The sequence below is a fragment of the Halichoerus grypus genome, chromosome 8 (genome assembly GCF_964656455.1).
Source record: "Halichoerus grypus chromosome 8, mHalGry1.hap1.1, whole genome shotgun sequence".
Classification (NCBI taxonomy): Eukaryota; Metazoa; Chordata; class Mammalia; order Carnivora; family Phocidae; genus Halichoerus; species Halichoerus grypus.
In genome coordinates, this window is record NC_135719.1 from 55,266,298 (window position 1) to 55,279,089 (window position 12,792).

At 41.6% G+C, this 12,792-nt stretch overlaps 2 long non-coding RNA genes across 3 annotated transcripts in view; both read left to right on the forward strand.

Annotated features, from left to right (window-relative positions):
* Positions 1–12,792, forward strand: part of LOC144382887 (uncharacterized) — a 114,932-nt gene that overhangs the window by 18,566 nt on the left and 83,574 nt on the right. The gene's annotated exons all lie outside the window — the stretch shown is intronic.
* LOC144382886 (uncharacterized) lies at positions 5,930–9,505 on the forward strand. The gene is made up of 2 exons (XR_013450462.1): positions 5,930–6,292; positions 7,055–9,505. It is a non-coding gene; the product is annotated as an uncharacterized LOC144382886 (long non-coding RNA).

A 12,792-nucleotide genomic window follows, 5' to 3' on the forward strand; every position in this document is an offset into this window, starting at 1 on the left:
TAGTTTTTCTTTTCTTTCAATCTATCAGTTGCTTAAAATCATGTCCCATTTTACTTGGCTTTGTATTTGGATTACTACCTTCTTGTAGAGCCTTAGGTCTTCCTGACGTTTCATGTCAGGAAGATGTACTGAATCAGGTTTTATTTTGGAAATGCTTCACCAGCGTCAACACTTCACATAATTTCTTCAGAAAAGGACAATTTGAGCTGAGAACACCTGCAAGTCTCTGGAACATGCACCCTAGCACCTGACTCTAAGTTGATCGTAAGTTCAGATGTTTTTACAGATTGGGACATATCTCCGTATTAGGAGCAAACATCATCTGTGGATTTAGAGTCAACTTGAAAGGGAAGCATGTGAGCTTTCTCAATGTACACTCAGCAGTCTGTTGAGGTTAGAGTTTCAACAGATTTCCCTTTGTGCTGAAGGAAGAGACTGAGGCTCCCAGTAGGAAGTCTACCGGTGAAGGATTCATCCTTAGAGGTCTCAAGGGACCCACATAAGTCACCTGCCCACAGGGCACAGCTGGGGAGTAGCACTGTGGGGAGTCAAATGTCTACACCACACCGGCACATGGAGACATAGTGTGTTCAGATGTGGCCATGGGGTCTGGGCAATTGAGAGAAAGGGTAGTGCTAATAGGGCAACGAGACCCTAAAGAGATTTGAGGGAGGTTGAGGGAACAATCCATTCTTCACGTCGCCCAAGGCCAGACCACATCCGGCCTGTAGCTCATTTGTCAGGGGTGCAGAGCTGTCCTTCACAAGCGCCTTTCTTGCAGACGCTTTCTCTGTGAATGATTAGACCAGGCGTATCGATGTTTTCCTGAACCATATTACCTCTCCAATCATTAACATGGCCCTTTATCTCCCTCTTGTCACCCAGCCTTCTCCCCTTTGAAGCTAGTTGTGAAAGAGATAAAGTCCTAAGAATTAGAATTATATCTCAACCCTAGGTCTTTCCCAGAATGTGTCAGAGTTGATCTATTTGAATGGCACCCACACTCCCACCCTCTCCAGGAGCTGGGCCTGTGCCCCATGGACTCCCTGCACTAAGCCCACCACCCACTTCTCATCCAGTCACTTCCCTGCTCAAACCCTTCGTGGCTCCCAACGGACTCCAGAGCAAGGTCTGGTTTCTTGCTGTGGACACGTCACCGGTATCCCCAGGATGCCCTATCTGTCATTCCAGAGGTAGCTCCTTTGCACCCCCCACAGCCAGTCAGAGGGAAAGCTTCGAGGCTGGCTCTGCAAGCTGTTTTCATGCGCTGGGGCTTTGTTCTTGCTCTCAGCTGGATGCCCTGGCTCACCTCTCTGCATATCTCAATTCTGCTCATTTTCAAGTCCCCAGCACCTCTGACCAGCCTCCCTGGTCTCACAGCTGTGGCTTTAACAATACTAAGGTGCATGGAGTCCTCTGAGAGCTTTACATGGGGGACCTTATATTTCATTCTCACAACCTGTGAGGCAGGGACTGGTCTCAGGTGACAAAACGGGCGAACAAAGGTTAACTTGCCTAAAGAGCTTGAGCTATGGGTGTTAGACCCGGGATGGGAACCCAGGTGTGCCTGAACTCAGAGTCCTGGCTTTCCAAGACCCTTAGTTATTTATTTAAATTACTGGTGTGGGGGCACCTGGGTGGCTCAGTCAGTTAAGCGTCTGCCTTCGGCTCAGGTCATGATCTCAGGGTCCTGGGATCGAGTCCTGCATCGGGCTCCCTGCTCAGCAAGGAGTCTGCTTCTCCCTCTGTGCTCTCCCTCTCTTTCTCTCTCTCTCTCAAATAAGTAAATAAAATCTTTAGAAGAAATTAAATTACTGTTGTCTCTCCCCCTCTAAGAGGCACTGATGTCCGGGTGAGTGGGAGAATGTCCAATCCACCTTTGTCTTCCCTGCTGATTTCAGTGTGGAGGAAAAGGCAGGATTCTTCTATGGGGAGAACTGGGGTTCTCCTGTGGCTGCCAGTGGTGGGATCTGTTCTCTCCCTCCCTCTCAGGTGCCCCCAGTGCTTCCTGCCCCTTGCTAGCCCATCTTGTTCACTCCTCCCTAGCCCTGCTTCCTGTCTGCCCAGCTGCCACAAGGACAGAAGGTGGGTGCTCCAGGAGACCCTACAGCCCTCCTCCTGCTTCCCTGCTTCCATCCAGGCTAGTTTGACCTCCTTCCTATCTCTGAGGCTTTCCTTTTTGGGGCTCTCCCCCAGGCTGCAATATGCATCTTCTCCTCTTGCGGCACTGTGACTTTGTCATATCCCGGTTGGACCTAAAGCCCAGCCTCAGTGCCTAGACTGAGTACAAGCAGCTCCTCTGATCCCCACTTCTCAGATACTTCAGCACTCACAGTCGGTCTTGTGACCGGGCTCTGAATCATGGGCTGCCAGGTAATTGATCCATCCCTCCATTAACGCATATTTATCAAGGTCTTATTATATGTGGGGTCCTGATGAGGCTGCAATGAACGAAGAGTAATTGTCCCTGTCTGCACGGGCCCTTACAGTTTCGCATAATGTACTATAACTGGTTTGTGGGTGTCATCTTGTCTCCTCACCTAGACTGTTAATTCCATGCTGGCAGGAACCGTATTTTCTGGTCCTTTCGTGGTCTCTACACAGCTTAATACAGTGCTGGGCACGCCATGGAAACAGTTGCAATGGATAATGTATGGTGCGTTATAAAACATTTACAGTTTAAGAAGCATTTTTCATAGGCACAATCACATTTTTTAATTGAATCCTTAGGAGGTGGAATAAAACTGAACAGTGTTGGGTCGGTCTGAGTCGTTTAAGAATCTTACAGTTCTTAGAATCCATGCTTAGTAAATACTGTTCATCATTTATTAGATGAGGATAGAAGAAAATATCTTTCCAGTTTTTCTGTTCAAAGCAAGGGATTTATAGGCACTGAATCTTCTATAACATTAGAAACATTTATTTTTATAGAACATGCATGTATTTGAAAAGAGTAGTATGGAAGGGCCTAGAATGAAAAAGCCCCTGTCCCCACTCTTCCTTACCCACTGTTCTCCTTCCCAGAGACAGTCAGGTTTAATGTTCTGTGTTTGTTTCTTCTGCATGTGAGAGAAATGTAAATAACTGTGGCAGAGGACAGACAGTAGGAGGGTGGCCACAAATCCCTCCTATCCTGTTAGCAGGATTCGCCCGCTAACTGCTGAAGGTTCGCCCCTTTGCAACGTGACTTCACAGCCCCTTCCATCAGGAGGCAGAGTCCATTTCCCCACACCTTGAGTCTGGGTTGGCCCTGGGGCTTCCTTTGTCCAGTAGCATAAGGCAGAAGTGACATTTTGCAAAGCCTAAGACTAAGCCTCAATGGGCCTTTCAGCTTCTGCTTTTGACCTTTTGGAATGCTGTCCCGATACCATCATTTAAGGAGGTTGATCTAGCCTACAGAAGAGTGAGAGGTCATGTAGATGAGAACTGAAGTACCCCAGGGCACAGTTGGCATTAATAGCCAGATGTGCAAATAGAGCCACCTCGTCCTGTCCAGCCCAGCCATGTCTCCAGGGGGGAGCCCACACAAAATCAATGGCAGAACTGCCCAGCAAATCCACAGAACCATGAGAAATCACAAATGGCTGCTGTTTTAAAATACTTAAGTTTCTTTAGGCAGTTTTGGCATTGCCCATCAATTCCTTGCTATGACAAATGAGGACTTAGTTCATTATTTCATCCCCTTCTGCCACGCACCGCCATTTTATAATTTTATCACTAGACTTGGTTTCTCTGTTCATCACCTTTGCAACGTCAAGAGTTAAGCTCGAGTTACCTGTTCCATAGGTAATAATATCTGTTGACTCCCCACTTTTTAAGATGAAAACATTGCTCACTCCCCTCCACCCACCTGTATCAGCCCCTTTCACCTCCCAGTTTCTTTAGGCTCTCCCTGTTCTTTCCTTTTTAGATATCTTTTAATTGAAGTATAATTATACTCAAAAAAAGTGCAGAAACCGTAGTATAAAGTTTGATAGGTAAACATACCTCTGTAACCAGGACCTAGATCTAGAAATAAAACTTTATCCCATCCCAGAAGTCCTCCTGTGCCCCCTTCCACTTCCTACTTTCTACCAAATTAGCCGTGATCTTGACTTCTAACATCATAGAGAATTTCAGCCTGCCTTTGAATTTTATATAAATATAACTATTCAGTCTGTCTTCTATTGTATCTGGCTTTTTTTGTTCAACATTATGTTTTTGAGATTTATCTCTGCTGTTGATGTACTAAAATTTCATTCCTTTTTGTTTCTGTAATGGTATTTTATTGTATGAAAATACCACACTTTATTTATTCAGTCTGATGTTGATGGGCACTTATGGTCTGTCTAATATTTGGATATATAGAACAGTAAAGCAATAAGCATAATTATGCATATTTTTAAATGAACTTATGCATACATTTCAGTTGGATATATACCTAGAAGTTGAAACATTAGGTTATAGTGTACATATATGTTCAGCTGTACCTTATAGTGCCAAACAGTTGTCCAAAGTAGTTGTACTAATTTGTGCTCCCCACAGCAGAGTAGGGGAGTTACTCTTGCCCCACATCTTTGATATCATTTTATATCATCTGATTTTGTGTTACAGTCATTCTGGTGGGTGGGTAGTGGTGTAATACTGTGTTGTTTTTTTTTAATTTTATTTCCCTGATGGTTTGAATTTTTGATGCCACTATAATGGAGTTATTTTACTTTCTTCATAATCTATTTGTTTATTCTGAGATATAAAAAGAGCAGTGTTTCATATATGTTGACCATGTATCCAGTGACCTTGCTAAAGTTACTTAATAATTCTGAAATTACCTTTTGATGTTCTTAGGTTTTTATCTACATAACCAGATCATCTGTGAATAAAGCAGTATTATTTCTTTCTTCCCAATCCTTGTGATTTCTTTTCTTGCCTTATTGCACTGGCTACCAGGACAATGATGAATGAAAGTGAGGATAGACGGCATCCTTGTTTCATTTCTCATCTCTAGGGGAATGCTTTCAATATTTCACCATAAAGTAAGGTGTTTGCTATACATTTTTGTATGGACACTCTTTTTTAGATTAAGAAGTTTACCTCTTCCTAATTTGCTCAGAGTAAGTTATCAAAAGCCTTTGCTCTACCTATTGAGATGACTGTATGTTCCATCACCCACCTTTTTTGTTGTTAATGTGGTGAATTACATGAACTGATTCACAAATATTAAACTACCCTTGAATTGTTAGAATAATCCCTACTGGACTGTGATGTATAATCCCTTCATATAGCACTGGATTGGATTTGTTAATATTTTGTTTAAAATTTATGCTTTTGTGTTCATGAAGGAGATTAGCTTGTGGGAATCCTAAGTGCCTAAATTTGGTTACTATCATCCAGAGAGTCTGGACATTTGTTTCTGGTCCTGGTAGCGCCCAAGACTTAGGGGTACTACCAAGAATCCTTCAGCCCCCTTTAAGAGTCCTATATTAATGGATGAATCTCAGATTACACTCACATACTTTTCCATGGGCTGAAGAGTTAGTCTCCAGATTGCAGAGCTGTTATCAACATTTGCCTCTGGGGCAATCTTGCCTTTCGCATCATTACAGTCTCTTTTGTTTTGTTTGAAATGGGTACTTTTATATATTCAAGATAAATAAGCAAGGGATAAAATCACCAAAGTTAGAAATTGTGTTAGCTTTTCCACAATTTTTCACATTTTGACTATGTTTGTGCTTCAGCCAAACATCAGATTAAAAAAAAAAAAGCCACCTTGCTGAACATAGTGTCTCATGGAAGGCTACTCAGCACACACACGCACACCCTGCACACACACACCCTTTAATTTCTCTTTCCTCCATTTATTTATATAGCCTGCAAGTATGTATTGCACAGTTCTCCAAAGCTTGTGTCATCTTTTTAATATAAATATTTAAGACAGCCATTCCAAACACAAGTAAACATTCTGGTTATATGAATCCAAGTAGTGAATAGCAAGAACAAAAAAGCCTTAAAGTATTGAGGGGAAGCTTGGAATTATAATTAAAAAAAAAAACAAAAAAACGAGTGAACATGTGATATCCAAGAAATAAGGAGTCCCCATTGCATTCTGTCAGAGACGGCACTGTGACAAAAATAAAGGCAAGGAGAGATGGACACAGCCCAGTTATCATCTGTGCTAACTGGGAGTGGGAAGCGTTTGCGAGGACTGGAGCTGACGATATAGTTCTCAGAGCGGCAGGATGGCGCCCTGTGTCTGGCCGCATCGAGCTGCGTGTGCAGCTTTTTTATGAAAGAAGGAAACTGGGAAACAACAAAGGTAGGGTTTCTATTTTAAGCCAGAGCAAAAGAAAGAAAGACAGACAATGAGCCGGAACCCTCCATCTCGGCTGTCACAACATTTCAGCCTCAGAATGTTGTTCTTCCTTCTACCTCTTGTCTGTGACTCGGAAGCTACCTTTCACCACAGCAAGCAAGCCGATATGCTTTGTCTAGGATTATGATAAGGTTTATTCTTTAGAAAACAAAAGTGGCTGTACCATTTATGTATGTATTTATTTACTTTTATTACTCTGTTGCAGTAAGTTTTTTATGTACGGTTTTGGAGTGTTTTCCCCAATCCTAGCTTTCCTGCATGTCCTGTTCCTTTTATTATGCAAAATTCCATAGCTTGGTGGTTTTATAGAAACACAGAGGGCACGAAGGATGAAGTTATGTTACACTGGTCATTGCTCCCTCCCTTGGGTCTGGCTCACTTAATCATTTTTCTTTGCTTCTTTCTGTCCCCTTTTCTCTCCTTTCCCTCTACACTTTTTTTTTTTTTACTTTTGACTTTTGACTTTTAGAGACTTCCTTCACTTTGTTGTGATCTGAGCAATGCATTTGAAATCACGTTTGTTGTAATTTATATGGAACTTAGTTTTTGGCAGAAGGACCCTTCAGAATATTAGACCCACTATGCTCCCAGAGTGGAAGTCTGTCCACTTTCGTCCTGCATATATGTGCTGAAATCTCACCTCCACCCATGGGCCCTACTGATATTCTACATTGTTGCTGACTTTGACCCTTTTTATTCCTTTAGTTTCATCTTCATGCAGTCTCTGGAAGAAGAGGAGATAAACGTGTGTGTTCGTTCATTATGCTGAACCACAAACCAGAAGAGGTTTTTCGAACTTAAAATTTAAATATGCTCTGCTTTATTCTTCACTGGTTTTAGCTGCATAGCAAAAAAGCAGATGAAAGCAAAATAGAAATGTCAAGATAAGCTCTAAGGAAAACAAAATTGCCATTTAGTTAATAAACTTCAAAATGATGAAAAAAAATATTTAACACTTTCAGAAAGTAATTTCCAAAGATTTTCAAAGCGTTTTTCAAAAGTAAGCCTAGCTTATTGTATGGAGGGGGTCATTGTCTACATATTTATTTAAAATATTTTACTTCTTTGAATGAATGATGTCATAAGGGAACACTCTGTTGGAATGATATTTAAGTTTTTGGAATATTAATCACTCTATTCACTGAGGCAGTGGGCTACTTACATGGCAATAGTTTTTAAAAAAAAATTTTTTTTAAGATTTTATTTATTTGAGAGAAAGAGTGAGTGAGTGAGAGAGAGAGAGCTCATGAGCAGGGGGAGAGGGAGAAGCAGGCTCCCCACTGAGCAGGGAGCCTGATATGGGACTCGATCCCAGGACCCTGAGATCATAACCTGAGCCGAAGGCAGCCGCTTAACCGACTGAGCCACCCAGGTGCCCCACATGGCAATAGTTTAAAAGCCTTCTTAAAAATAAGTTTAAAAAGTTGCTCCTTTCTGATTTTATTGTCTAGCAAGCGCATGCTTTGAGCAGTATCCTTTACAGTTGATAATAACACTTATGTATTCACTTGACAGGAACATTTAGAAATGTACTTTCAACAAAACCTGCAAAAATGGGATTCTCCACTAGCAGTATCTGTGTAATTCCATACCGTCAGAAAAGAGCGGTGAGGGGAGTCACTAGGATACGGTTCCTTCCTTCGGCGCCTGGCCCTTGGCAGCAAGCAGTCATCATTGCTTTAGCCACCGGGCCCCCACACCCTTCCTTACAGTGGCCCAAATTCCTTCCAGAGCGGCAGCTCTCTTCAGTCTGTGCAGGGAGATGATAGTCAGTGGTGTGCTCATCCTTTCAGAATCTAAAGGCTTGTGTGTCAGATTCAAGTCCAAATCCTGGTAGCAGATGAGAGGGCCTAAGGTTTATGTTTAGTTATTAAGACTCTCTCCTTTTCACTCTCTCTCTCACACACACACACACACGCCTTTGAATTTGGACTGGCATGTCACAAAGAAGAGATAAATGGTTGGAGTCATGTAGTCAATCGATGATCTGCCAAGGCCTCTGAGCGGTGCTTGCCATTGACATCTTCGAAGACGTCTGTGTCTGCTTCCTCCCCACTTGGTTTCCTCAGTCAGCTCTTGAGCTGTGGAAACTTCCTTCCTGGACAGTCTCTTCCTGCTGAGACCACCGAGTTATTTACAAACCATCCTAACGTGATTCCCCTTATGACACAATATGACTGAGGGTCACAGGCCATTGAGCAACATTACAGTAAGTGACATCAGTGACACTGGTCAAACCTACTTACTCCACCAGCAGGAATTGTAGTAGCAGGTGGACAAGAAGACAGTCTCCATCCCCGCTAGTGTTCAGAACCGTCGAAGTTATTTGGTACAGCACAACTGAACACTACTCCACCTGGATTTCTTTGCAAACTTGGAAACGGAAAAAGATTCTGCATAAGAGACTTTTCAGAAATAGAAGGAATGGCATCATACAGCCATTCATTCCCTTCGGCTAGTCTAAACGGAGCAGAGAGGCTACACTCGTGTGCTGTAACTGTTTCTAGTTTCCTATCTTTTCTGTTACCATTTTGAAATTTTAAAATAAATTATGAGACATTTCCATATAAAGGAAATAATAAAATCCACGTACCATTGTATCACATAGGACTAGGTTCAGGAGCTTGTAACAGAAAAATGAAAAAGAGTGGCTTAAACATGTTTATTTTTCTACCATGACAAGAATTTTGGAGGTAGGTCAAAGCTGATATGGAATCTTAGAGATGCCTGCAAGGACCACCCTTCCCTCTTGCTTCTCCACCCTTAGTCCAGCCTCATGATGTGAAGATGCTGCGGCCACTACCACTGGTTTATTTCAGGCAGAAAGAAGACAGAAAAGCAGCCTCTCCGTACACAGAATGTTGCTGATTTTGTTTTACTGCATTAGGAAGTCCCTCCCTGGGACTTCTGCATACCTCTCTTTGGCCAGAACTATTGTCATATGGCCATTCCAGGCCACAAGGGGCTTTGGAAAAGCGACATTACCAACCTCATCAGAATTGGGGTTCCATTAATAATAAAGAAAGAGAGACTGGATATTGGGCCAACAACCCATCACCTACTGCCAGGATTTAAGAGATGTCAATATTTTGCAAATTTGCTTCAGATCTTTTTCTTTTAAAGATATAGAACGTCACGAATAAAGCTAAAGGCCTATCTCCATCTCGTTTTCCTCCCTTCCACTCCAGAGGTAACTATTATCCTTAAGTTGGTGTGTGTAACTCCTACACAGATTTTTATACTTTTACCACATCTAGAGGTTCGGTTTCTGATAATGCTGGGCTAGATAATTCAAGCCTTCCTTGTGATAAATATACCTAAATGCTGTCTAAACTATATATAGAGATTCTTTCTAGGCTATATTTTAAAATCTTGTAAAAGTGTTAAAGAACTGACAAAATTATAAAAAACTATCAGGCCACAATTTAAAGAAAAGAAGGAACCAAAGAGGCAAGTTGAATACCACCCGCACTCAGCACCGAGGTCACCTTTACTGTAGTGCCCTGGGGTTGGGTTAGGGACAGATAGAGTTCTGCTTCGCCTTGCCCAAAGGGTGTGGTTTTTTTGGGACCCGCTTGATATGGAAGAGGGTGTCCTATTAGATTGCCAGTATCAGAGTAAACCCTGAGCAATTTCTTCTTTTTTTCCCTCACTCCATGAAGCTACCCAAACTGAAGTCCAAGTTTGCCTAGATCAACAAAAGCCCTCAGGGCTAAAGCCGTTTCAATGCTCAGGTGGCCTACTTGCACAGATGGGCAGGGACAAACTAACACTAGAAAAGCTATTAATGTTTGCAATTTCTCAGGCATGTTTTTCTTAACCTTATGATTTCCTTCCTTCTGTGTTCTTTGAATTTATTCTATTTTGTCTAATTTCTTAGTTCATTGACCTTTTTTTTAATTAATAAGGCTATTTAGAATCATGAATTTCTTTTCTATAAATACTGCTTTATCTCTATTTCCTAAATTTTGATATATATTATTTTTAGTGATTTATTTCTAGAATAGTTCTAATTTCTTTGACCTACAAAGTATGTAGAAGTATATATATTTTTATAAACATACATAAGAAATAGATGATACATTCAGAAAAGTGTAAAATCATGAAAGTGTAGCTGTATAAAATATTCAGGGCGTAAACATATCCATGTAACACCATTCAAATCAGGAAATAAAGATTTCACAATCTTTGTCTTTTAGTTGAATTGTTTAGTCCATTTACATTTAAAGTAATTTCTTCTAAGTTGCCAATTTTCTTTTAAGCATACTTAAGTAATCTTTTTAGATTGCTTTATTATCAAAAGTTATTATAGTTCTAAGCCCCATAATGATTATATTTGATAACATTTCCTCAAGAAGGATTCCATTTTTATGAGTTTTAAAATTTTGGACTGTGAATTCATATTCATCATGCTTTATCTATGAGAATGCCATGCAAACTAGGCTGAGGAACTATTTCATCTGGATGTTTTTGTAACGTCAACTTGAACCCTTAATAAGGCATAGGCCAGGGATATTGATTTCTCCATTGTGGTAGTCTAGATCTAACCAGGAGACAGAAACCACACCATAATTTAAATTAAAATTAAGTGTAACATAAGGGATTATTAAGGTATGATAAAAGTGTAACTAAAAATATATAAAGAGAATGCTAAAATGAAGGAGGAACTTGGAATGGGGGCCCTCCCCAAGGTTGGGTTTCAACTTACTGACCGAGTTAACCTCATCGGAAGGCAGAGCAGCTTACTCAGCTGCCCAGACTTGAGCAGGTCCACACTTGCTTGGCAGGCAGGAAACAACTTTGGGGGTGCAGGTATGCCAAGGCTGTTATGTGGGTGCACATTGATATTCGAGATGTCATTGTGGGCATGATGTCTGGAGCACATGGTATCTGTTAGGAGAGTCAGGAAAAGTGGTCACCAGGCCTGGGCTGGGCCATTGAGGTCACCAAGTGACTGTGCAATGCACCACTGGATGTCCCACATGTTCGCAGTGCACACCAAACACGCAGTGAGAGCACGAAAAAGCCAAACCTAGCACACAGGAACCAGGAAGAGAAACCCCCGCTCTCCAGCAATGTCCCTCCAGCGCCCTCTACTGACAAAGCGTAGTATCACACTTACTGCAAAGAAACGCTTAAGGCATCCATTTCATGATCATGGACCAGGGACTGAGAAGTGAATTTGTAACTGAGAGGCAATGAACTGATTAATGCCCCATCAGCATTAACATTTTTCCATACCCGGAACATGAGTGGAAACATACTTCCTAGATCTGTGTGCCAGTGGGCACATTATTGTTTGCCTTTCTCTGAAGGTGCTGCCCTTTCAAAGTCCTGGCTTTAAACCTCCTCCCACCCCCTCCACCCCCCCACCCCCTCCACCCCGCCACCCCCCCCACCTCACCTCAGGTGGACTCAAGGACTCCCTGCTTCCACGTGGGCATTAAAACCGGAACTCCATGGAAACTGATATCAATACCACCTCTTCCAATTGAGTAGCTGCTCAGTCAGCTCATGGCTTACTACTTTTCTTTTATGTTCTCTCTGTTATAATCACTTGGGAATTCCCCTTTGTGGTTGAGAACTCAGTTATGTCTTGCAACCATCTGTATTTCCATCTGTATTACTTGGGCAGCTTACCAATACCTGTTCTTGTTTTCTCTTCGGTTTGGGATTTTTTTTGTTTGTTTATTTGTTTGTTTGTGTTTGCAACTTTCTAGAGTAGGTAGCTTCTTGAGAACCATGGTAGAAGGTTTTAAACATAAATAAATAATCCTCACTACAAATTGCATGATTTTGTTTGAGTATATCAGCAGACTGTGGCTAATTCCAGGCAATGAACTAGACTATCTCAGGCTTGGTGGAGTAGCTCATATAGTGGTTGTCCCATGTGACTTTCATGTGTGCATTTTGAAAAACACCCCAGAGATGATTTCATGGCAGCAAGGAGGGATTTTAGTATATGTGCTGCCGAAGCGAGCACAGCAAGGAGGGATTTTAATTTCCACCTGAGGGTCCTGCATATACTCTGGTGAGTGCGTAACCAATTTCAATTTCATTAGTTATGTAAGATGTCACTTACCTCATTCTTAATAACTGGAACCACATTTCTGATGTATTTCAGTAATGTATTAGCACACCATATAGGTTGTGCTATAAATTGGCCTTCTCCTAAGTCTAATTTTGGAGGTGGGTGTGTTATTCTGCTGGAGGAATTAATGCTCTATAAATTTAAGAAGTTCCTTCTCTGAACTCCTAGCACACTTTTGCATATATCTGGAATAAATCGCCTGTCAATTGTATTATTATTTTCATTTACTTGTCAGATATTTCCTCCATATGAGGAGATCTTTGAAGGTGGGATTTTCTTATCTGCTCTAGGGCATAGCACAACTCCAGAGAGGAGATGATAATTAAATATTTGTTGAATAAATACATTTTCT